This window comes from Equus caballus, chromosome 19, assembly GCF_041296265.1.
Source record: "Equus caballus isolate H_3958 breed thoroughbred chromosome 19, TB-T2T, whole genome shotgun sequence".
NCBI lineage: Eukaryota > Metazoa > Chordata > Mammalia > Perissodactyla > Equidae > Equus > Equus caballus.
Window position 1 is genome coordinate 13819342 of NC_091702.1, and position 25023 is coordinate 13844364.

The window sequence follows — 25023 nt, forward strand, 5'->3', positions numbered from 1 at the left end:
ACACACAGACCTTTTGTTTAAATTTATGTTAATTATTTTGATTATCATTAAAGTCTGCATAAAATTAGCTATTTCTAGGAAGTTCCAGTCCATAATTTATAAAATTGAGAAACTTTTTAAAATGAGAAAATGCATTTATGCAAGGAAACTAATAATTAAGACAATTTATTTTATATTTTTTCTTAATGACTGCTGCCACAGACTCATAGTTAGAAATATTTCATGGTTATTTAAGTATTTGATTATTATATTAAATCACATTTAATAACAGACATTTTCAGATAGATTTACTTAAATAAAATTTTATCTCTACTCTCTAATTTACATAAGTTTTAATGAATAAACTTAAAATTCCATACTGCAATAGTTCAACAAGCAAGACCTAGATACAGATAAATATAGCTTTATTTTATTTTATTTATTTTTTTATAAGATTGGCACCTGGGCTAACAACTGTTGCCAATCTGTTTTTTTTTTTTTCTGCTTTATCTCCCCAACCCCCCACTGTACACAGTTGGAGATCTTAGTTGCATGTCCTTCTTGTTGTGGGCTGTGGGACGCTGCCTCAACGTGGCCTGACCAGTGGTGCCATGTCCCAGTCCAGGATAGGAACCCTGGGCCGCCGCAGCGGAGCACGTGAACTTAACCACTCGGCCACGGAGCCAGCGCCCAAATATGGCTTTAAACTCAGGCTTTATTAGTCATTATTTGTCAGATATTGTACAACATTCTTAACTTCTCTACACTTCAGTTTCTGCATCCATAAAATGAGAAAATAACAGTAACTCACTACTAATATGAGTTATGTCTATTAAACGATACAATGCATCTAAACTACTAAGAGACAAACTGGCACAGAGTATCTAATAAATCTTATTTTATTATTATTAGTCATTTATTTTGTACATTATCTTTACCTTAGTAATAAAAGTGAGATAGTAAAAGTGTTACATCATGACTCACCATAGTATTCCATTAGAATAAACCACTTTAGTATATTTTTCTCTAAATATATTCAGTCGGTAAAAGAATTTAATTTGAACTTAATTTGATTTGAATTAAATTTAATTTGAACAATTGATTTGCTTGAAATTCACAAGACAATCCTTGTACTTGAACATTTCATTTCTTGCAGTATTTGTAATGTGCATGTTCATAGAATATCCATTGATGGCCCACAGAGGGAATTAATAACAACTGACAGCAAAAGAATAATCCTAGAAGTATTATAGATCCAGCTACAAAGACTATAAAGAAGTTTATGTAGACACTACAGTTGCATTGCATTTTCAGAGTAACATTTAAAACTTATTAGGGTGATTTGGGGACATTTAATAAGCACTTAAAATGCCTCTCTAAAAATACTGGAGGCTGGAAAAGGGGTGGAGCAAAATGGCGAGGTGAGCTGACCGGGATTCTCTCCCCTCCAAAATACAACAAAGGATTGGAAAAACTGAATTTCAGAGAATAAATCTAATGCCAACACGTTAGAGACCTACAATACCAAGAAGACAGAGAACATAAACCTTGCTGGCGGCCTCGGAGGTGCTGGAACAGGTAGGAGAGACTGTCGCTCCCTCCCCTAGAGTCTGTGATCCCTGCTGCGTGGGTCCGGGAAGGAGTGGGGGAGGGGCTGCATGACCAGGGGATCATCCAGGACTCCTGCTGCTGGTTCAGTGGAAACCCAGTGATGGGGGAAAGCTTCTCTGCGCAGGGATCCCATAAACCCAGGGCCTCGGGAGACCAGAGAACAGAACTGATCTGAATCCAGATCGGCGAGACTAGCAGCCGCTCCCCCCCAGCAAAGCACACTGGGTGCCGCCATCTTGCCTGAAGGTGGAGAGCTCAGAACACGGGGCTCTTGACCCCCATCTAGTGGCAACAGGCTGTAACTGCAACCGAATTATAACACCATGCGAAAAAACCGCTCCTCTACCATCCAGCAATTTATAAAAGCCCCATACCGGAAGGAAAACAATAAAAACATAGAAGTCCTGAGGACTTGGATTTAGGTAAACTAAGTGATAATGACTTCAGAGCAGCTATAATAAAAAAACTCAATGAGGTAGAGAGAAAGATAGAGAAACAAGCCAATGAGTTCTGGAGTTACTTCACAAAAGAGATTGAAATTATAAAGAAGAATCAAACAGAATTACTAGAGATGAAAAACACAATGGACCAGATAAAACAGAATACGGATTCCCTGAATGCACGTGTAGACACCATAGAATAGCAAGTTGACATAATTCAAGGTAGATAGGCTGAATGGCTCCAGACAGAGGAAGAATGAGAACTAAGAATTAAAGAAAACAAGGAAAATCTCCGAGAGATAGTGGATTCAATGAGGAGTAAGAACTTAAGGTTCATAGGAATTCCCAAGAACGTGGAAAAGGAAAATGGAGCAGAAAGTGTGCTCGACAAAATTATTGAAGAGAACTTCCCAAATCTAGGGATTGATGGAGAAATGTGTGTAGAGGAAGCTTTCAGATCTCCTAGATTTGTCAATGTAAAAAGACCTACTGCAAGGCACATCATAGTACAATTGGCAACAAGGAAAGATAAAGAAAGAATACTCAGGGAAGTAAGAAAAAAGAAGAGAATAACCTATAAAGGAGCTCTTATCAGACTTTCAGTGGATTTCTCTACAGAAACCTTACAAGCTAGGAAAGAATGGAGTGACATATTAAAAGCTTTAAAAGATGAAAATCTTCAGCCAAGAATACTGTATCCAGCAAGAATTTCCTTCAGATATGAGGGGGAAATTAAATCTTTTCCAGACAAACAAAAGTTAAGGGAATTTGTAACTAAAAGCCCTCCACTACAAGAAATCCTCAAGAAGGCTCTCATACCTGAAAAAAGAAAAAAAGGAGACAGGGGTCAAAATCCACAGACTAGGGTGACCGATGGATAGAACCAGAACAGGATAGCAAATATTCAACTATAGCATTAGGATAAAGGTAAGGAAACTACCAAAACAAGGATGATCTTAGCACTCTAACTACAAATTCATAACACGAGTTGGAATACAAAATGAAAATAATTATTTAGGAGGGGAAGAGCAAAGGGTCTAACTCAGCATTGGCCAAGTAAGTAAGAGACCACCAGTGAATAGACTATATTATACACGAGGTTCTAAATACAAACTTCAAGGTAGACACTAAAATAAAATACAGAACAGAGTCACAAATCATAAACAAGGAAAAATCTAAGAAACCCAGCATAAGAAATTGCAGTATTAAATGGGTAGGCTAAAGCACACAGGAAAACAAGATAATGAGCGACAGATTGACAGCATTAAGTCCACATGCATCAATAATCACTCTCAATGTAAACGGATTGAACTCTCCAATGAAAAGACACAGAGTGGCAAAATGGATTAAAGAACAAGATCCAACAGTTTGTTGCCTCCAGGAAACACACCTCAGCCCCAAGGACAAACACAGGCTCAGAGTGAAGGGGTGGAAGACGATACTTCAAGCTAATAGCAAGCAAAAAAAGGCAGGTGTTGCAATTCTTATATCAGACAAAGTAGATTTCAAAATAAGACAGGTAAAGAGAGACACAGAGGGACAATATATAATGATCAAAGGGACACTTCATCAATAAGAAATAACGCTTATAAATATCTATGCACCCAACACAGGAGCACCAAGATTCGTAAAGCAACTATTAACAGACCTAAAGGAAGATGTTAAAAACAACACAATAATAGTAGGGGACCTCAACACCCCACTCACATCAATGGACAGATCGTCCCGACAGAAAATCAACAAAGAAATAGTGTAGCTAAATGAAAAACTAAAACAATTGCACTTAATAGACATATAGAGATCAGTTCACCCTAAAACAGCTGAATACACATTCTTCTCAAGTGCACATGGAACATTCTCAAGGATAGACCATATGTTGGGAAACAAGGCAAGCCTCTACAAATTTAAAAAAAATTGAAATAATAACAGACATCTTCTCTGATCATAATGCTATAAGGTTAGAAATTAATTACAAGAAAAAAGCTGAGAAAGGCACAAAGATGTGGAGACTAAACAACACACTACTGAACTAGAAATGGATCAGTGAAGAAATTAAAGAAGAAATCAAAAAATACTAGGAAACAAATGAAAATGATAGCATGCGATACCAACTCATATGGGATACAGCAAAAGCTGTATTAAGAGGAAAATTCATCGCAATACAGGCACATCTTAACAAACAAGAAAAATCCCAAATAAGCAACCTTAAAGCACACCTAACTGAACTAGAAACAAAGAACAAATAAAGCCCAAAGTCAGCAGAAGGAGAGAAATAATACAAATCAGAGAAGAAATAAATACTATTGAAATGGAAAAGGCAGTAGAACGGATCAATGAAACAAAGAGCTGGTTTTTTGAGAAGATAAATAAAATTGAAAAACCCCTAGCCAGACTTACAAAGAAAAAAAGGGAGAAAGCTCAAATAAAATCAGAAATGAAAGAGGAGAAATAACAACAGACTCTGCAGAAATACAACGGATTGTAAGAGAATACTATGAAAAACTATATGCCAACAGAACGGATAACCTAGAGGAAATGGATAAATTCTTGGACTCCTACAATCTCCCAAAGCTCACTCAAGAAGAGGCAGACAATTTGACCGGACCAATCACAAGGAAAGAGATTGAAACAGCAATCAAAAACATCCCAAAGAATAAAACCCCAGGACCAGATGGCTTTCCTGGGGAATTCTACCAAACTTTCAGAGAGGATTTAATACCTATCCTTTGCAAGCTATTCCAAACAATTAGGGAAGATGGAACACTTCCTAATACATTCTATGAGGCCAACATCACACTGATACCAAAACCTGACAAGGACACAACGAAAAAAGAGATTTACAGGCCAATATCACTGATGAACATAGATTCAAAAATTCTAAACAAAATTTTGGCCACCAGAATTCAGCAATTCATCAAAAGGATCATACATCATGATCAGGTGGGATTCATACCAGGGACACAGGGAGGGTTCAACATCTGCAAAGCAATCAACGTGATACACCACATCAACAAACTGAGGAATACAAACCACATGATCATCTCAATAGATGCAGAGAAGGCATTTGACAAGATGCAACAGCCATTTATGATAAAAACTCTGAACAAAATGGGGATAGAAGGGAACTACCTCAACATAATAAAGGCCATATATGACAAACCCATAGCCAACATCATACTCAATGGGCAAAAACTGAATGCCATCCCCCTGAAAACAGGAATGAGACAAGGATGCTCTCTATCACCACTCTTATTTAACATAGTACTGAAGGTCCTCGTCAGAGCAATCAGGCAAGAAAAAGGAATAAAAGGAATCCAAATTGGGAGGGAAGAAGTGAAACTCTCGCTGTTTGCAGACAACATGATCTTATATATAGAAAACCCCAAAGAATCCATCGGAAAACTCTTAGAATTAATTAACAACTACAGCAAAGTTGCAGGGTACAAAATCAATTTGCATAAATCAATAACATTTCTATACTCTAATAGCAAGCTAACAGAAAAAGAACTCAAGAACATAATACCATTCACAATCGCAACAAAAAGAATAAAATACCTTGGGGTAAATTTAACTAAGGAAGTGAAGGACCTATATAATGAAAATTACAAGGCCTTTCTGAGAGAACTGGATGACGACATAAGGAGATGGAAAGACATTCCATGTACATGGATTGGAAGAATAAACATAGTTAAAATGTCCGTTCTACCTAAAGCAATCTACAGATTCAATGACATCCCAATCAGAATCCCAATGACATTCTTTACAGAATTAGAACAAAGAATCCTAAAATTCATATGGGGCAACAAAAGACCCCGAATTGCTAAAGCAATCCTGAGAAAAAAGAACAGAACGGGAGGCATCACAATCCCTGACTTCAAAGCATACTACAAAGCTGCAGTAATCAAAACAGCATGGTACTGGTACAAAAACAGGTGCACAGATCAATGGAACAGAATTGAAAGCCCAGAAATAAAACCACACATCTATGGATAGCTTATCTTCGACAAAGGAGCTGAGGGCATACAATGGAAAAAAGAAAATCTTTTCAACAAATGGTGCTGGGAAAACTGGAAAGCCACCTGTAAAAGAATGAAAATTGACCATTCTTCTTCATCATTCACCAAAATAAACTGAAAATGGATAAGAGACCTAAAGGTGAGACCTGAAACCATAAGGCTTCTAGAAGAAAACGTAGGCAGTACACTCTTTGACATCAGTATTAAAAGGACCTTTTCGGACACCATGTCTTCTCAGAGAAGGGAAACAATAGAAAGAATAAACAAATGGGACTTCATCAGACTAAAGAGTTTCTTCAAGGCAAATGAAAACAGGATTGAAACAAAAAAACAACCCACTAACTGGGAAAAACTATTTGCAAGTCATATATCTGACAAAGGCTTAATATCCATAATATATAAAGAACTCTCACAACTCAACAACAAAACATCAAACAACCCGATCAAAAAATGGGCTGGAGACTTAAACAGATATTTCTCCAAAGAAGATATACGGATGGCCAACAGGCACATGAAAAGGTGCTCATCATCGCTGATCATCAGGGAAATACAAATCAAAACTACACTAAGATATCACCGTACACACGTTAGAATGGCAAAAATATCTAAAACTAACAGTAACAAATGTTGGAGTGGTTGTGGAGAAAAAGGAACCCTCATACACTTCTGGTGGCAATGCAAGCTGGTGCAGCCACTATGGAAAAAAGTATGGAGATTCCTCAAAAAATTAAAAATAGAACTACCATATGATCCAGCCACCCCACTACTGGGTATTTATCCAAAGAGCTTGAAGTCAGCAATCCCAAAATTCCTATGTACCCCAATGTTCATTGCAGCACTATTTACAATAGCCAAGACATGGAAGCAACATAAGTGCCCATCAACAGACGAATGGATAAAGAAGATGTGGTACATATATACAATGGAATACTACTCAGCTGCAAAACAGAACAAAATCATTCCATTTGCAATAACATGGATGGACCTTGAGGGAATTATGTTAAGTGAAATAAGCCAGTTAGAGAAGGATAACCTCTGTATAACTCCACTCATATGAGGAATTTAAAAATGTGGACTAAGAACAGTTTCTTGGATACCAGGGGAAAGGTGGGGTGGGGGTCGGCACAAAGGGTGAAGTGGTGTACCTACGACACGAATGGTAAACATTAACATACAACTGAAATTTCACAAGATTGTAACCTATCATTAACTCAATAAAAAAATTAAGAAAAATACTGGAAGCTAGATGTATGCACATGTACATACACTCCTATTTTCTAATTTAAAAATAAATCATATGCATATCAATCCAAAGTTTTCCTCGAAATTTGTATAGTTGAGCTAGTTGATCAGTAGCTGGATTATACACTTAAATCAACAAGGGCCTAAATTGATATACCAGAAAAGATTATAGAGTGGAGTTTGGAATGAATGAACCAAGAAAACCTAAAAGAATATGTTCAAAGGGTCCTTCAACATAATCTGAAGGTCTGGATAGAGAGACCAAATTAGATGTAAAGCAATGGGGGAGGATGCTTTTTTCCAGGGACTTGAGGTCAGAGCAAGAAAAATTAGAACCCTCAGAAGAGAGAGGATTCTAGGAACATGAATGTTGGAACTCAGCTTTCTTTCCACAACTGAGTATTCCAATCTGTCTCCCTTGCCTAAGTCAAAGGACCACCGCCTGGTCAAGGCACATAGGGACAAAAGGCTGTTTGTTCTGTGAGAGTCAAGGTAGAGAGAAGCGGTACATGGCTTTCTCCTCCACAGTCTGGGTGAGTCTGGGGACACCAGAGTGAAGAAGCACAGATGTGAGGTCCTCAAAGCAGAGGATCCTGAGAAGAACGTGATCTGCAGCTATCTGAGCTTTTTGGTCAGCAGAGATTACAACTCATCCTAATCTCACCCAAGGCAAGGAGACCAATAAGGAGGAGATTAAGATGTGAGACCACGCCTGGGCCTGGGAAAGCCTGAGGAGATACAGAGTAGGGAGAATATTTCATATTCCATGGCCTTACAAGTGTAGGGGAGAAAAAAGTTTTCCTTGACTCCCTTAGGGTACTAGCCTGAGTCTGAAGATTAAACTGACAAAGACAGATTAACAGGAGAAAGGCATATAAATTTTACTGAATATTTGCATGTGCACGGGAGCCTTTACAAGAGAATGACGACCCAAAGAAATGACCAGAACTGGAAGCTTTTATACCTTTTATACAAAGAAACAACAAATTTGGAAAGAATGGACAAGACAAGGTGTTTGGGCTATGGGTAGTAAATGGTAAAGAAGTAATAAGGTTTGTTTATACAGGCTTCTCCATCCTATATTCCTTGTCTGCTGATAACCATGTCTTTTATCCTCCTAATATAAGGAGGGTACTTTTCACATGAGAGATTTCAGGTGCACAAAGAAGAGTCAAGGTGTCCTTCTTGTACTGGCTATTTCTTAAGTACCTTTACTTCAAAATAATCACTATGCCAAAGTGGATATTTTAGAGTGACATATTTGCCACCCTTTACAAGTCTCACTTCTTACTGTTGGCATATGTAATAAAAAGTTTTCACGCTTTACCCACTGAAAGATTGTATCTGCACAGGGTAAGCACGGAACCGAACCTGAGCCCCAGTGAGCCGACTCACTCCATGAAGAACAGTAACAGACTGTGTAAGCAGGTCCAGGAGCGTCAGAGAAGATCTGTCACAGGTCAGCTTATTAGAGCAGGTGGGGGAGGATGGTTAAAAACAAACCAAACAAAAATACTACTAAAGGGAATTCTTAAGGTTAAACAGACAAAAATCTGCATCGTTTTAAAAATTTGACCTATTCATGTAATGGAAAAGAGATTGTCACCCTGAATTAGCAGCTTTGGAATTTAAAAATTATTGCCAAAAGCAGAGGTAAAATATAAAGAGACACAAAAAAGACACATGGAAGGAAATCCAGGACACAATGTACAAACAACATTTCAAGGGAGAGAAAAAGAACAGATGCAGGATAGGCAATGATTAAACAAATAATGGAAGGGAATCTATCCAAGCTTTAGGAAGACCTGTGTCTGGAAATGAATGTGCCTATCAAGTTCTAAGGTGAATTAATGAAAAGATAAATATACTTTGCTATAATGAGACAGATTTTGGAATTTTACAGCTAAAGCTAAAATCTTCAAGTTCCTAGAGCATAACTATAATTTATGCTACTGTTAATAATATTGTTAATAATCATAAAATGTTACCTACACAGGAAAAAGATTTGGCATCAAATCTCTCATTTGTAACACTTGAAAGTTGAAGAAGGTAGTCTAACATTTACTGACTACTGAGAAAAAAATTATGTATCTCCCAAATCCTATACCTACTGACATTAGTCATCATCTCACAGGCAGATGATTGATAATGTGCAACAATGTAATAAACTCCATCTAAGAGAGATGATTGAGAAAATACTTAAACCAAATAATAAATTATCTAAAAAAGAATCCAAGGTTTAGGGACACTTGAAACAGAAGGAACATGCTAAACTACAAGGAGACTTTAATCACAGTGAAGAATTAAACTTATTAACTAGCTTAGTCAGGACTGGAGGCATTCTAAGTCCCCATAGTTGGGGCAGAGCAGGGGGTGGGCGATAGGGTAAGTGAAAGTGTTTCTTTATGTCTCTTCTTAGTGGGATGAGTGACATGGACCATCTTGGTGGTGAATCAGTATACTGTCATGGAGAAATATGTATTTTCTTTTTAAACAATAGCAGAGAAATATGTATCTAATTATAAATGCAGTGTTAGGTAAGGTAATAGAATAAAAGTTATAATTAGAATATCCAAATATGTGGGCAAAACATGAAATGGATAGCAACTTGATAAAAGCATGCAAAAGAATAAGGGAAATAGGAAAGGATAATTTAATCAGTAAACATAAAAAAAGATAGAGAAGCATGACAAACATATACAACCATTGTCCTATGTGTGGAAAGAATTATGACTCCTACTAAAAGCCATCAAAAGAGTTCAAAAGCATCTGTTTAAATTCACGTCATAAGAAATAGACTTAAAATCAATAATGAAGAAAGGTTGAAAATGAAGGGGTTGTCAAAGAGATATCTTAAAAAAAAACAAAGAAAACAGAAGCTGCTTCGTTAGAGTCATACATGCTAGGCAGAGAAATTTTCCATGGCTCTCTGTGTTGGCTTTCTATTTCCATCATCACTAAGGTGATGCTATGCAGGGATTTCATACTGATTATCTGAATTGGCAGACAATCTCTACTGCTTCCTATCTATTCATAATGGAGCCTCTGGGACTGTAAACATCAGCTTTCAGTTCTTCAGGGAATCTCTTTATTCTCTGCCTACTTCCCTCTATTCTATTGAAGTTTCCTTTTAAATTCTCCTTTTCTCTTTGCATTGTTAATGATTTTTGCTTTGTGAATTTAGCTGCTAATCTATTAGATATACACAAGCTTATTGTTCTTTTACCTTCTATGTAAAGTGTAACTTTTCTCATGACATAATATTCTTCTTCACTCTGCTTCATACGTTCAACCTTAAATTTCAGCATGTACATGTATGAGGCTAACAGACCTGCTGGATGAAACAGAAGACAGGAAGAGTGAGCTTGAAGACAGGGCAGTAGGACTCATCCACTCAGAGCAGTAAAAAGAAAAAAGATGAAAAGCAATGAAGATAGCTTAAGGAAATTATGGGACAACATCAAGCAGATCTAATTTTGCCTTATAGGTGTCCCAGAAGGAGAAGAGTGAGAGACAGCTGCAGAAATCTTTTTGGAAAAAATAGTGACTGAAAGTCTCCCTAACCTGAGGAACGAGATCCAGATCCAAGAAGTCCAGAGAGTTCAAAATAAGATGAATGCAAAAAAACTCACTCCAAGATACATTATAGTGAAAGTGTTAAAATTTAAAGGACAGAATCTTAAAAACAGCAAGAGTGAAACAAATTGTTATGTACAAGGGAATCCCCATTAGACTATGAGCAGATTTTTCAGCAGAAACTTTGCAGGCTAGAAGTGTGTGGCCTAATAGAAAAAACTGCCAGCCAAGAATACTCTGCCTGGCAAAATTATCCTTCATAATCAAAGGAAAGATTAAGAACTTTCCAGTCAAAGAAAAGTTGAAGAATTCATCACCACTAAACTGGCCTTACAAGAATTGTTAAAGGTACTTCTCTAACCTGAAATGAAAGGGTGCAAATTAGTAACAGGAGAACAATGGAAATATAATTGACACTGGTAAGGTAAATATAAAGTAAAATGCAGAATTATTTAATGTTGAAATGCTGGTGGTTTAATCACTTATCAAGTTAGCATGAAGGTTAAAAAACAAAAGTAGTAAAATTAACTATAATTACAATAATTTAAGGGATACACAAGATAAAAATATGTAAATTATAAAATAAAAATAATAAAACTGGGTAGGGAGAGTAAAAATGTAGACCTTTAGAATGCATTCACACGTAAGTTGTTATCAACTTACAAGAGACTGTTGCAATTACAAGTTGTCTTAAGTAAGCCCCATGTTAACCACAAAGCAAAAACCAATGGTAGACACAGATGATAAGGGATGTAAGCATACCACTAAAGAAAATATTAAAATCACAAAGGAAAAGAGTAAGAGAAGAAGAAAGGAACAGAGAAATTATAAAACAACTGGAAAACAATGAATAAAATTGCAATAAATACATACTTATCAATAATTATTTTGAATGTAAATGGACTAAATTCTCCAATAAATAGACATACAGTGGCTGAGGGGATACAAATATAAGACCTATCTACCTGCTGACTATGAGACTCACTTCAGATGTAAGGACACACACAGACCGAAAATGAAGAGCTGAAAAAAGATATTTCGTGCAAAAGAAAACCGAAAGAAAGCTGGGGTAGCTATACTTAAATCAGACAAAATAGACATTCAGACAAACTGTAATAAGAGACCAAGAAGCTCATTACTAATGATAAATTAGTCATTCCAACAACAGGAAATATCATTTGTAAACATTATGCAGTCAAAATAAGAGCAACCAAATATATAAAGCAAAGATCAACAGACCTAAAGGGAGAAATAGACAGCATCACAATAATAGCAGGGGATTTTAATACTCTGCTTTCATCAATGGATGGATCATCCAGACAGAAAATCAATAAGAAAACTTTGGCCTTAAATTACATGTTAGCCAGATGGACTTAACAAACATATACAGGACATTCCATCCCAAAGCAACAGAACACACATTCTTTTCAAGTGCACATGGAACATTCTCCTGGATAGATCATATGTTAGGCCATGAAGCAGTCTTAATAAAGTCAAGAAGATTGAAACCATATCAAGCATCTTTTCCAACTACAATGCTAAGAAACTAGAGATCAATTACAAGAAGAAAACTGGAACATTCACAAATATGTGAAGATTACACAACATGTTCCTGAACAACCAATGGGTCCAAGAAGAAATCAAAAAAGAAATCAAAAAATACTTAAAACAAGTGAAAACAGAAATGCAACATACTAAAACTTATGGGATGCAGTGAAAGCAGTTCTAAGAGGGAAGTGCATAAGGCTAACTGCCTACCTCAAGAAATAAGAAATATCTCAAATAAAAACCTAATTGTACACCTCAAGGAACTAGAAAAAGAGCCAATAAATCCTAGTTAGTAGAAGGAAGGAAATAACAAAGATCAGAATGGAAATAAACGAAATAGAGACAAAAAAGAAAATAGAAAATATCAATAAAACTAAGAGCTGGTTTTCTAAAAAGATAAACAAAATTGACAAACTTTAGCTAGACTCAGCAAGAAAAAATGAGAAGATTCAAATAAATAAAATCATAAATAAAAGAGGAGACAACTGATACCACATAAATACAAATATTCATAAAAAACTACTATGAATAACTATATCACAAAAAAATGGACAACCTAGAAGAATTGGGTAAATTCCTAGGAAACGTAACCTGAATCATGAAGAAATAGAAAATTGGAACATAACATGACTAGTAAGGAGATGGAATCAGTAATCAAAAACGTACCAACAAACAAAAGTCCAGGACCACATGGTTTCACTGGTGAATTCTACCAAATATTTAAAGAATTAATACCAAACTTCTCAAATTTGTATAAAAAATTGAACAGGAGGGAACACTCCCAAACTCATTCTATTAGGCTAGCATTACCCTGACAACAAAACCGGACAAAGACATTACAAAAGAAAATTACAGGCTGATATCCCTGATGAACATAGATGCAAGAACCTAAACAAAATATTAATAAATCTAATTCAACAATACTTTGAAAGAGTCAGACACTATGATCAAGTAGGATTTATTCCAGAGATGGAAGGATGATTCAACATCCAAAAATCAATAAATGTGATACAACACACTGACAAAATGAGGGGTGAAAATTATATGATTGTCTCAATAGATGCAGAAAAAACATTTGGTAAAATTCACCATCCATTTATGCTTTAAAAACTCTTAATGTAGTGGCTATAGAAGGAAAGTACCTCAATGTAATAAAGACCATATATGACAAGCCCACAGCTAATGCCATATTCAATGGTGAAAGCTAAAACTTTTTCCTTTAACATCAGGAACAAGACAAGGATGCCCAGTCTCACACTTCTGTTCAACACAGTACTGGAAGTCCTAGCCAGAGCAATTAGGCAAGCAAAAGAAATAAAAGGCATCCAAATCAGAAAGCAAAGGAGGAAGTAAAGCTGAACTATTTGGAGATGACATGACATTATATATAGAAAACCCTGAAGATTCCAGAAAAAAAACTGTTAGAACTTGTAAACAAATTCAGTAAAGTTTCAGGTACAAAATCAATATACAAAAATCTGTTTTGTTTCTATACACTAATAATGAACCATCAGAAAGAAAAATTAAGAAAATCATCTCATTTACAATCGCATCAAAAAGAATAAAATAACTGGAAATAAACTTAACCAAGAAAGTGAAAGACCTTTACTCTGAAACTATAAGACATTGATGAAAGAAACTGAAGAAGATACAAAGAAATGGAAGGAAATTCTGTGCACATGGATTGGAAGGATTAATTATTTTTAAAATGTCCATACTACCAAAAGCAATCTACAGACGCAATGCAATCTCTATCAAAATTCCACCAGCATTTTCCTCAGAAATAGAATAAATAATCCTAATATTTGTATGGGACCACAAAAGACCCTGAATAGCACAAGAAATCTTGAAAAAAGAGAACAAAGCTGGAGACATCCTGCTTCCTGATTTCGAACTACATTACAAAGCTATAGTCATCAAAATAGTATGGTATTGGCATAAAAACAGATATGTAAAACAATGGAATGGAATAGAAAGCCCAGAAATAAACCCACACAAATATGGTTAATTAATTTATGACAAAGGAGTCAAGAATATACAAGGGGGAAAGGATAGTCTCTTCAATAAATGGTGTTGGGAAAACTGGAAACCACATGCAACAGAATGAAATTGGATCTTACACCATACATAATAAAAATAACAATAATAAAAATACATAAAAATTAACTCAAAATGGATTAAATATTCGAACATAAGACTTAAAACCATAAAACCCCTTGAAGAAAACACAGGTGGTAAGCTCCTTAACATCAGACTTGGTTGTGATTGTTTTGGCTTTAATACCAAAAGCAAAAGGAACAAAAGCAAGAGTAGACAAGTGGGACTACATCAAACTAAAAAGTTTCTGCCTGGCAAAGGAAACCATCAGCAAAATGAAAAGGCACCCTACTGAATTGGAGAAGATAATTTGCAAATCATGTATCTGATAAGGGGTTAATATCAAAAGTATATAAAGAACTCATACAACTCAAGAGCAAAAAAAATAAACAATTCTATTAAAAAATGGGCAAAGGATCTGAGTAGACATTTTTGCAAAGACGTACAGATGGCCAACAGGTATATGAAAATGTGCTGAACATCACTAGTCAAGAGGGAAATGCAAATCAAAACTAAAATGAGATATCACCTCACATCTGTTAGAATGGCTATTTTCAAAAAAACAAGAAATAAGTTTTGGCAAAGATGTGGAGAAAAGGGAACCCTTATGTACTGTTGGTGAGAATGTAAATTGGTGCAGCCACTATGGAAAACCATATGCAGATTCTTCAAAAAATTATAAATAGAACTAGTATATGATCCAGCAATACCACCTTTGGGTATTTATCCAAAGGAAACCAAAACTCTAACTTGAACAGGTATATTCACCCACATGTTCATTACAGCATTATTTACAATAGCCAAGACGTGGAAGCAACCTAAGTATCCATTAATAAATGAATGGGTAAAGAACATGTAATGTGGGTATATGTATGTGTGTGTGTCTGTGTGTATATATGGCTTAATAATATTCCACTGTGTGAGTACATACACAGTGGAATATTATTCAGCCATACAAAGAAAGAAATCTTGTCATTTGTGAGAACATAGATGGACCTTGAGGGCATTATGCTAAGTGAAATAAGTCAGAGAGAGAAAGACAAATACCATATTCTCTTATTTATATGTGGAATCTAAAAACAAATACATAGATACAAAACATAGATATAGAAAATAGATTGGTGGTTGCCAGCAGTGGGGGTGGGCAAAATGGGTGAAGGTGGTCAAAGGTATAACCTCCCAGTTATAAAATAAATAAGCATAAGGATGTAATGTACAGCATGTTGACTATAGTTAATAATATCATATTGTATATCTGAAAGTTGCTAAGAAAATAGATTATAAATGTTCTCATCACAAGAAAAAAAATGTGTAACTATGTGTGGTGATGGATGTTAACCTGACTTATTGCGGTGATCATTTCACAATACATAACAATTCAAATCATTATATTGTACACCTGAAACTAATATAATGTCAATTATATCTCAACAAATAAAGAAAAAGAAAAAGAAGGGTTTTATCAGCCTCTGTAAATAAAGAAAAAAGGGCCATCTGCAGCATGTTCTTGGTAGTCTTCTGTATGTGGTTTGAAGATGGGGCACTTTCTAATTCTAGCATTTTTCCTCAAAGCTGATGGGGTGGGGACAGATGGGTCCTGAATATCCCCATGACTTGATCACTGTGGTTTGCCAATATATTTTATTTATATTTTATATTATATTACTGTCCAGTGGAGAACAAAGACAAAAAGAAATTAAAATGCAGTTAAATAAAGATACAGATAATACAATATAGGAAATACTGAGCTGGCATGTGGTAGAAATGAGAGGCACTGAAAATTACCTGAACTAACAGAGCCATGAAAGTCTTTCCGGAGGCAGTTGCCTTTAAGCAGAGATTAAATAGGGGTGAGAAGAATATACCCAGCATGGGGATTCAAAGTCTAGAAAGAACCTAGTGATTGTAGAAGGGGAAATAATTTCTGTATAATCAGTTACAAAGGTAAGAATGGCAAGACATGCAGTTGAATAGATAGACAAGATGGAGTATAGGAAGCTATATGAACATTTTTTGAAGTGGAATAACATTGTCAGTCATTTTCTGCTTCTATAAGAAATATAAGAGACTAGGTAGCTTAATTAACAAAAAATTATTTCTGACAGTTCTGGAGGGTGGGAAGTCCAAGATCAAGGGGCTGATCCATTCAGTTCCTGGTGAGTACTTTCTTGCTGGTTTGCAGATGGCTGCCTCTTACTGTATCCTCACATGATGGAGAGAGAGCACTCTGGTCTTTTCATCCCCTTAAAAGGACACAGTATTAAGGTTCTCTAGAGAAGCAGAACTAATAGAATATATATATATATAGGAAGAGATTTGTTATAATGAATTGGCCCCCACAATTATGGAGGCTGAGAATCTCACTATCTGCCATCTGCAAACGGGAGACCCAGGAGAGCTGGTTAATGTACTTCAGTGCGAGTCTGAAGGCCTGAGAACTAGAAGTGCCAAGGGCAGGAGAAGATCAATGTCCCAGCTCAACCAATCAGGCAGGAAGGGCTGAATTCTTCCTTTCTCTGTCTTTTTCTTCTCTTCAGTCCCTCAAAGCATTGGAGAATGTCCACCCATATTATGGAAGGCAAAACACTTTACTGAATCCACTGATTCAAATGCTAACTTCAGCTAGAAGCATCCCCACCAACACACCCAAAAATGATGTTTAGCCAAATATCTGGGCACCCAAGATCCAGTCAAGTTGACACATAAAACTAACCATCACAAGTCCAGCCCTTGTCAACTTGGTACCCATATGCCCTTGAAGCATACTTAATTTCCAAATAAAGACAGTAACAAGGCCTAACGTGGTACAATTATATTCTGTGTACAACCAAAAATTCACTAACCCCTTCCCCAGGAGAGGAGGTACAGACCTCGAGTGATGTCTATTCTTACCCTTGATATCTTGTGTCATAAGTAATGTGATATATAAAGTCAGTATATCTTACATTACATGATAAGAGAATAAGAGAGAAAAAATGTACACACATACAAACATATTCATAAAAAAAGGAGAAAATAACTCATGACAATAACAGTCCTTGTTTCTGCAACTGGTCATGTGGTTGTAGTTGGTATTTATAACTACCTTCTTCCACTGTTTATTCTGTATTCTCTGTGCCTTCAGCAAATACCTCATCTCGTTGAGGTTCTTTATCAGGTTAAGTGACTCAAACCTTCATTCCCGAAATGTCTGGGCCATTAGCAGTCCTGCCTGATTTGAGTTGTTTTCGTTTTCCCTTGACCTTAACCACAGGGCATGGTAATACTGAAACACCCCAAGTGATCTCCTGTATTCTGGACGTACTCTTATTTACCTTCATCATGAAGTAGTAGTCCAATTTCCCACTGGCAGTCAGGATCAATCACCCTAGCCCACACAATAACTCACTACTTTGTTTCTTGATTCAGAAGCATGAGGAGTCCAAAGTGGCCAGGTGGCAGTCCTAACTTCCAGTTCAACAAAATCATTGTTATTTTTCCTGGTGGAAGCATTCATCCCTTTCTAACTAAGACCTTTAGGCTAGCAGAGTATAAAGTCATGAGAACAGAAAGCAAAAATTTTGATAACGGATCACTAGGGGTAATAATGAGTGGTGCCACTCCCACTTCCACCCCTTGATTCCTGGACCCATGAGTCTTGGCTATTGGAGAAACAGCAACATATATTAGACACTGATTCAGAGCACATACAACCTTCAGGAGAACCTTACCCCAGCCATACAAGGTATTACCACGCAGCTGGCATTGTAACTGAGCCCTTGATGGTGGCACTAATTTATGCAGTCCCTTCAGGAGCTGGCATTGCTTTTGATTTATAATTTTTAATTATAGGTAGGCAGAGGCAGTTCTAGTGGCTTCTATTTGGCCTTTCCAACCATAGTAGCCCTCATTCCACGGGTCAAGGAACCAATGTGGGGATTCTGCTAGGTGCTGCATTTATCTATTCTAATTATGTATTCTGGCACTGGGAAATAACCACAGTGTTGGTTTGGGGACCCACTGGATTCACTATGAGACACATCTGAGCTAAAACTCCATTCATCACCTGACCTCTATAAGTTCCTACTCTGATGGTGGGCAACAGTGATGTTTGAGGTCTTCCAGAATTAGTGTCAGTTCAGAGCCAGTGTCCAGCAGCCTCTGAAAGGTCTGATTATTTCCTTTTACCTAATATAAAATTACTCTGACAAAACGCCATAGGTCCCTTTGTGGAAAGCTAGGAGAGAGATTAACATTAAAAATTTGTCGTAGTGTACCAGGTCCTTCCTCAAGGGTACCCAACCTTCCCTTCATTAAGGGAGTTCTGCGTCTATAAACCAGTTCAAATCTGGGAATTGATTGAAGATGTGTGATTCTGTTTTTATGATTCAGGTTAGATTTTGTTCACTTGACCTAGAACTTCTATGCTTATACAGATAGAGTAAGAATTTAGTAGGATTCCTATTTCACTTTAGGAACATCATGATGAGTTTGCCAATGCCGGAGATCTGTACAAGCCATACTATTCTGACAGCTTCTTTGAATCTCCTGTCTATTACAGTAACCATGCCCACCTTGCCTTTGGTGGTTGAGTGCAGCCACTTGGCCTCTGCCACCTCCAGATCCAATTTATTCCCATTACCTTTAGGTTTCCCAGTTGAGTGCCTTCAGTTACCATTGTAAGTTCTGGCCTATAGAAAACAGTTATCAAGGAGCACTTCAAGGACGCTGGAGCTCCCCTCATAAATTTATTTCTCACAATATTCATTAAGGGAAGGTTGTCTGGATCCTTCCAGTGTGGGTGAGTAGATCTTCAGTGACAAAGCCACTTTAACAATTCAATATCCCTAAATCTTCGAATCCCTTCCTCTACTAAACAAAAGCTGCTTGGGAATTTCCACTTTTCTCATCGTGGGCTATCTCTTGGTCCATGTTTCAGCCAACCAACCAAGAAAACTGTTAGAGATCTTGCTAATTTTTGAGCTACAATGTTAAATTCAGAATTTCTGCTTAGTGAGTCCATATCCATAAATTCAGCCTGATTCTATTTTATGCTCCTTCTACCATTTTCCCACATCCTTTTCATCCATTCCCACACAGGTCCCCAGGTTTCCGTCTATATAAATTAGAAAACCCAAGTAGTTCTTTTGGACTGTAGCACACCTCTTCACGCTTTGTACCGCACTTTCAGGGGCCTGCTGGGACTTGAGTTTAGTTATAGGTCTAAAAGCAAAGGGAGGGTAGGAGTTGGTCCTGAAGAGAATCAGCATTGTCTTGCATGGCAACTGCCTCAGGGGAGGCCATTACAGTTTCCTCACACAATGCAGGATTTATCCTCTTAGACAGAGGTGGAAAGGCCAATACCTCTGTGGGTGGAGAGGTCAATATCACTGGGACTGGGACACTACTGCCACTAGGGGTTGGGAGGCCACTTCTGCTGGAGGTGGGATGGCTAATTCCACTGCAGGGTGGGGAGATTTCTTCCACAGGCAAAAAAGATTCATCAGAATTTAGGTGCTCCAAGACCCCGTCTTCATCAGAGTCTTTCCACACATCCTCATTCCAATTTATACCATCCCATTCTTTCTTAATCCACCCCCTCACTTTAGCAGTAGACACCCTGTAAGGCTAGGAGTTCAACTTGTGTTGTAATTTAGCCAGTCTCAGAATGAGGCTTTATGTTTGATTTCAACAATTTCAGCCCTGTTGCTCCAGGAGATACAGCTCTCCTTCAGGGCATGCTTAGAAGCTCTGATGTCATTTATGCTAAACTTGAGCTGAGAATTTGAATCCCCGAGGCCATCCTTTCCTTTTACCACTTTGTTCTGGGACATTAGGAACCACCAACCAAAGTCAATAGATTCATTAGTTTTAAAAAAAATGTTCAAAAGTATCATATGCAGAGTCACTGAGCTCCTTGTTTTGTTTAAATCAAGGATTAGGTCCATCTAATGCATGTAATTTGCATATCTCTATAAATAGTTCATACCATGGACTATCAGTGCTCTCTTTACTACTAGAAATAGTCATTAGAGTCTTTAAATCTAATCAGAATAGAGACCAAAGTCCGGAAACCTCAGAACCAATTCAGAAAACTCATCCTTAGCATTTTATGCCTCTAGATCCACTCTAAATACCAAAATCTGTATTAGTCAGAGTTCTCCAGAAAAGGAGAGCCAATAATAAATATGTATATATATATGTATAAATATATTTGAAGAGATTTATTTTCGGAATTGGCTCACATAATTATGGAGTCTGAGAAGTCCCACAATCTGCCTTCTGCAAGCTGGAGACAGGAAAGCTGTGCTTTCGGTACAAGTACAAAGACCTGAAAACCAGCAGAGCCAATGCTGTAGATTCCAGTCTGGGTATGAAGACCTTAGAACCAGGAGTACCAAGGGAAGGAGAAGATTGATATCCCTCTCAAGCAATGAGGCAGGAAGGGATGAACTCTTCTTTCTCTATCTTTTCATTCTATTCAGGCCCTCAAAAGATGGGAAGATGCCCACTCACATTGGGGAGGAGAAACTGCTTCACTAAGTAAACCAATTCAAATGCTAATTTCATCCAGAAACACCCTCACAGACACACCCAGAAATAATGTTTAGTCAAATATCTGGGCACCTAAGATCCATTCAGTTCGACACATAAAATTAACCATCATAGGCACCAATCCTGTCATGACAGCACCATACACACAAACTCATCCAAACCCAATTACATCCCAAAGGCCGCACCTCCAAATACCATCACATTGGAGATTAGTGTTTCAACTTGACTGGGGGGGCACTGAACTCAAACATTCAGTTAATAATGAACGTCGTCAGATGAACAAGTTAGGAAGCCCATTTGTGCTGCAAATCTGAGCAGAACAACCCAGAGGAAAGTATCTGCCTAGGATAGTGATAATAAGGATGAACATAAATAGACATATTCAGCAAGTGTAGGAGGTAGAATCGAAAACTCTTGGCAATTAATTGCGTTTTGGAGAAGATGAAATTAAATAAGTCCCAGGTGTATGGTGCTGAAGGCATACTGCATGGCGTCATGAATAATATATTACAGATTATTAAACTCCCACATCTTTTTCCCCAGGCTTCTTCCCTAAAAGTTGTAAGAACTTGTAAGTAGGTGGAATCTTTATACGGAATGCTCCAGTTCTACCTCAAAGACGTTGATACTGTTTATTTTCTGAACTTTAATGGTGTTTTGCATCTACACATGTTAACATACTAAACAATATTTTGAGCAAACAGCAACCAAAAAAAAATGTCTGTCTTCTCCCAGAAGAGACCTTTTAGCAAGAAATAACACATCAAAGGGAAACACAGTGAGACAGAAAAATGTAAAGAAAGTATTCATAGCTTTCCAAATCTAATTATTTTTCAGTAGTTTTCCCACAGAGAAAAATGTAGACTTAGTTACCAGGGACCATCTCAATTTGCAGAAGAAGTATTTTCAAGAAAAATAGAAAAGATATTAAAATTATTGAACACCTAGCTTGTACCAGGAACTGCGTTAGATCAACACTGTCACCTTCAATCCCCATAAGCCCTGTGAGGCTTTTCTATTTTAAAGATAAAAAAACAACGTTGGTAGAGTTTACATAGATCATCCAAATGCCAGGGAAGGATGGTGATAAAATTCAAATATAGGTTTTCCTCTTTACGTTAAATGCTCTCCAGAGAGTAAGACTTTCAGAAGTATTATGAAAAATGCAATTTTAAGTTTCAACTCCCTTAGGTATAAAAATTTAACCTCTAATTAAAAGAAATTAAGTTTCCACGTCTAAAAGTTTAGAATATAGGCAATAATATTTTTAAGAAAAAAAATGATGACAAAGCCTCAGGCCACCTTTTCTAGGTGTAGAGCTGCACATTAATGCTAGTTAGACTAATTATAATCTTCTTTAAGGAGTTGTCAAAAGTTCTAGTAAATAACAACCTCTTGGTTTGAATGTTATCAATAAATAATCTACTTAGCATAATTTGATAAATTTAGATATAGTCATTTACTATAAAATGTTATCAGTCCTAACAGTTGATCAATTTAAATAAATCAATATTATAAGAAGAAAAATAATCAAAAGAAGAACAGAATTTTCTCTTAAATTACTTAATGTGTTAAAATATACTTATTTCTTTTAAGGTCATTTTTTAAATAACAGCATATGTATCTTTTTTCCTATTTCACAAGTTATATTTTTTGATAGAGTCCATAGTCTGCTAAATAAAAACAGTAAGAGTATTTCACAAACTATTGTACAATTTAAATCTTATAAATTTAATTTCACAAAAAAATAGTTACATGTTCATACTGGCTAACTAAAAATTCTATCTTTCATCTCTGGTGTAAAATACTTTATGAGAGATTCAGTTCCATCACTAAAAGTAATCCTATCACTGCTTTTTTTACATGTTTTACAACAGTTTCTGTTCTTAAGCAAAAAGACCCACAGACTAATTCAGCATGTAAAAGATAATTTTTTAAAAATCCCAGACAACACTTTCAAATCTTCTTTTATTTTCTGTTCTCCTCCTCACATACAGAACTTCTCCATACGTCACATTTCTTGCAGCTGCTGAGACATTTGATGTTGGTCAGGTCCCATTTTATCCCGAAAACTTTATTGACATCAAAATACAACAGTTAACCAGTATTAAATCCATAAAATATTTACATAATACAGCACGTTAAGCTTTAGATACTTGGCAATTAAACCACATAAAAATAGGGCAAGACCCTCTACGTGTTCAGAATCAGGTGTTCACCGTCTGTATCTGGTGAGTGTATGCCGGTTCAAGAGGCAGCAGAGGTAACAAGTAGTTACTTCAGAAGACATCAAACGCCATGGTCTGGAAGCACGTTACGATGTTGCCCCATTGTCATGTACCACCCCATCTTTTGCCAATGTAGTCGCATAATTCTAGAAAGGCAGATCAAACTTGATACAAAATGCAGACAGACAATACAAGACTTACTCTGTGGAGATATCCTACTCATACTACGCACCCACTGTGATATTGAACACAACTAGTCCTAAAAACTAGTCACCATCATCTTGGTTTTTCATTTTGAATGATCCATCAATTCAGCATTCTACTGTTATTTCTCTCCCACTACTGTTAGGCTCAAAGACAGTGTGTATAGCAACCTAATGGCTGTAGACCTAACATGCAGGTTTTTTCCACAATATGGAAATTACTTTGTTCACAATTTCACTGGGAGGATAAGTTGATAGAACTGCTGTATTTTCATTTTTGAACCACTGCTATCCTTAGTTTTCCTTGAGGCTTTAATCTACTTATTCTGTTTATTTTTACAAGAATACAAGGGCTTCCTTTTTGAAGAGCCAAAATCAGGATCATGCACACCACTGCATTCTTCAAGTAAGAAAACAGGAGACTGACGTGCAACATAAATTGGACTTTTCTGTTCAAAAAGTGCTGCATCAGGACAGACTGTGTGCTTCTTCTGTCCTTCTAAATCACATGGCTTTAGAAACTTTCAAATGTCTTCTATGTACCCTTTATAGGAATTTGGGTCAGACACACTGAACATGTATTCTAAGGCACTCGCTGTTTTTTGAAAAGCCCTAATTCTAGACTAGCAATCTGATCATGATATTTTGGAACCTCATCGTTCACAGTCCGAAGTGTAGCCCACATTAGAACGAAAAGAGTGCAGCCAGGAACCCATAAAACACTAGGCACAAGATCAAGATCAAACCCCAGCTCTTGGCGGTGTGCCCCAGGAACTCTCCAGGGGTTGCATTGCAGATAAAGCACTTCCACTTAGCCAGGCTCTGGTTAAAGGACGTTTCTTTTCTGTCCTGGTGTATGTGCTGAGGCGGGGGGAGCAGTGGCCACGCGGATGGAGGCGGCGAGGACACAGGCACGTCCAAGTTCAAGCGGCGAAGCCGGGATGGTGGCGGAAGGATGGCCGGGCTGAGGACACGTCTTCACTGCAGAGTGCTCTCCAACTGCCTCCACATGTACCTTTTAACGCTGATCCACGTGCCAGGCGCTCCAATCAAATGACACCATAAATTAGGTGATGTTTACCATTCTAGAGTTGATGGAACTGAGCTCCAGATTAATTATCTTTCCTTAAGTAATAAAAATAGTTAATGGCTGAGCTAGGTTATAAACCGTTTTCTGACTCCAAAGCCAGTGTTATTTACTAGTACTTGATACCAACACAGTTATGATTTTCTTTTTTCATTCATTCAACAAATATCTTTTGAGCACCATTAAGGCCAGCCACTACTCTAAGTCCTAGGAACACATTAGGAAAAATAGAGAGAGAAATTCCTGCCCTCTTAAAAATGACGATCTGCATTATTCTGTTATGACATTATATGATTTTTAAATATTAAATAATATTCAGTGGCTAAACATTTTAACAACCTTCCAAGTCACAGGTTTTATAAATCCATGTATAAATCTCTAGAACCTATTGCAGAGTGAATGCTATTATCACATTTAAAATTCAGTTTTTCAATAATTTCTAAAATTCAGTTTTAAAATTTA

The 25023-nt window shown here is 36.8% G+C and overlaps 1 pseudogene; it reads right to left on the reverse strand.

Moving 5' to 3' along the window:
- Positions 1 to 23537: 23537 nt before the first annotated feature.
- The window catches only part of LOC100062659 (sodium/potassium-transporting ATPase subunit beta-3 pseudogene), a 34031-nt pseudogene continuing 32545 nt past the window's right edge, over positions 23538 to 25023 (reverse strand).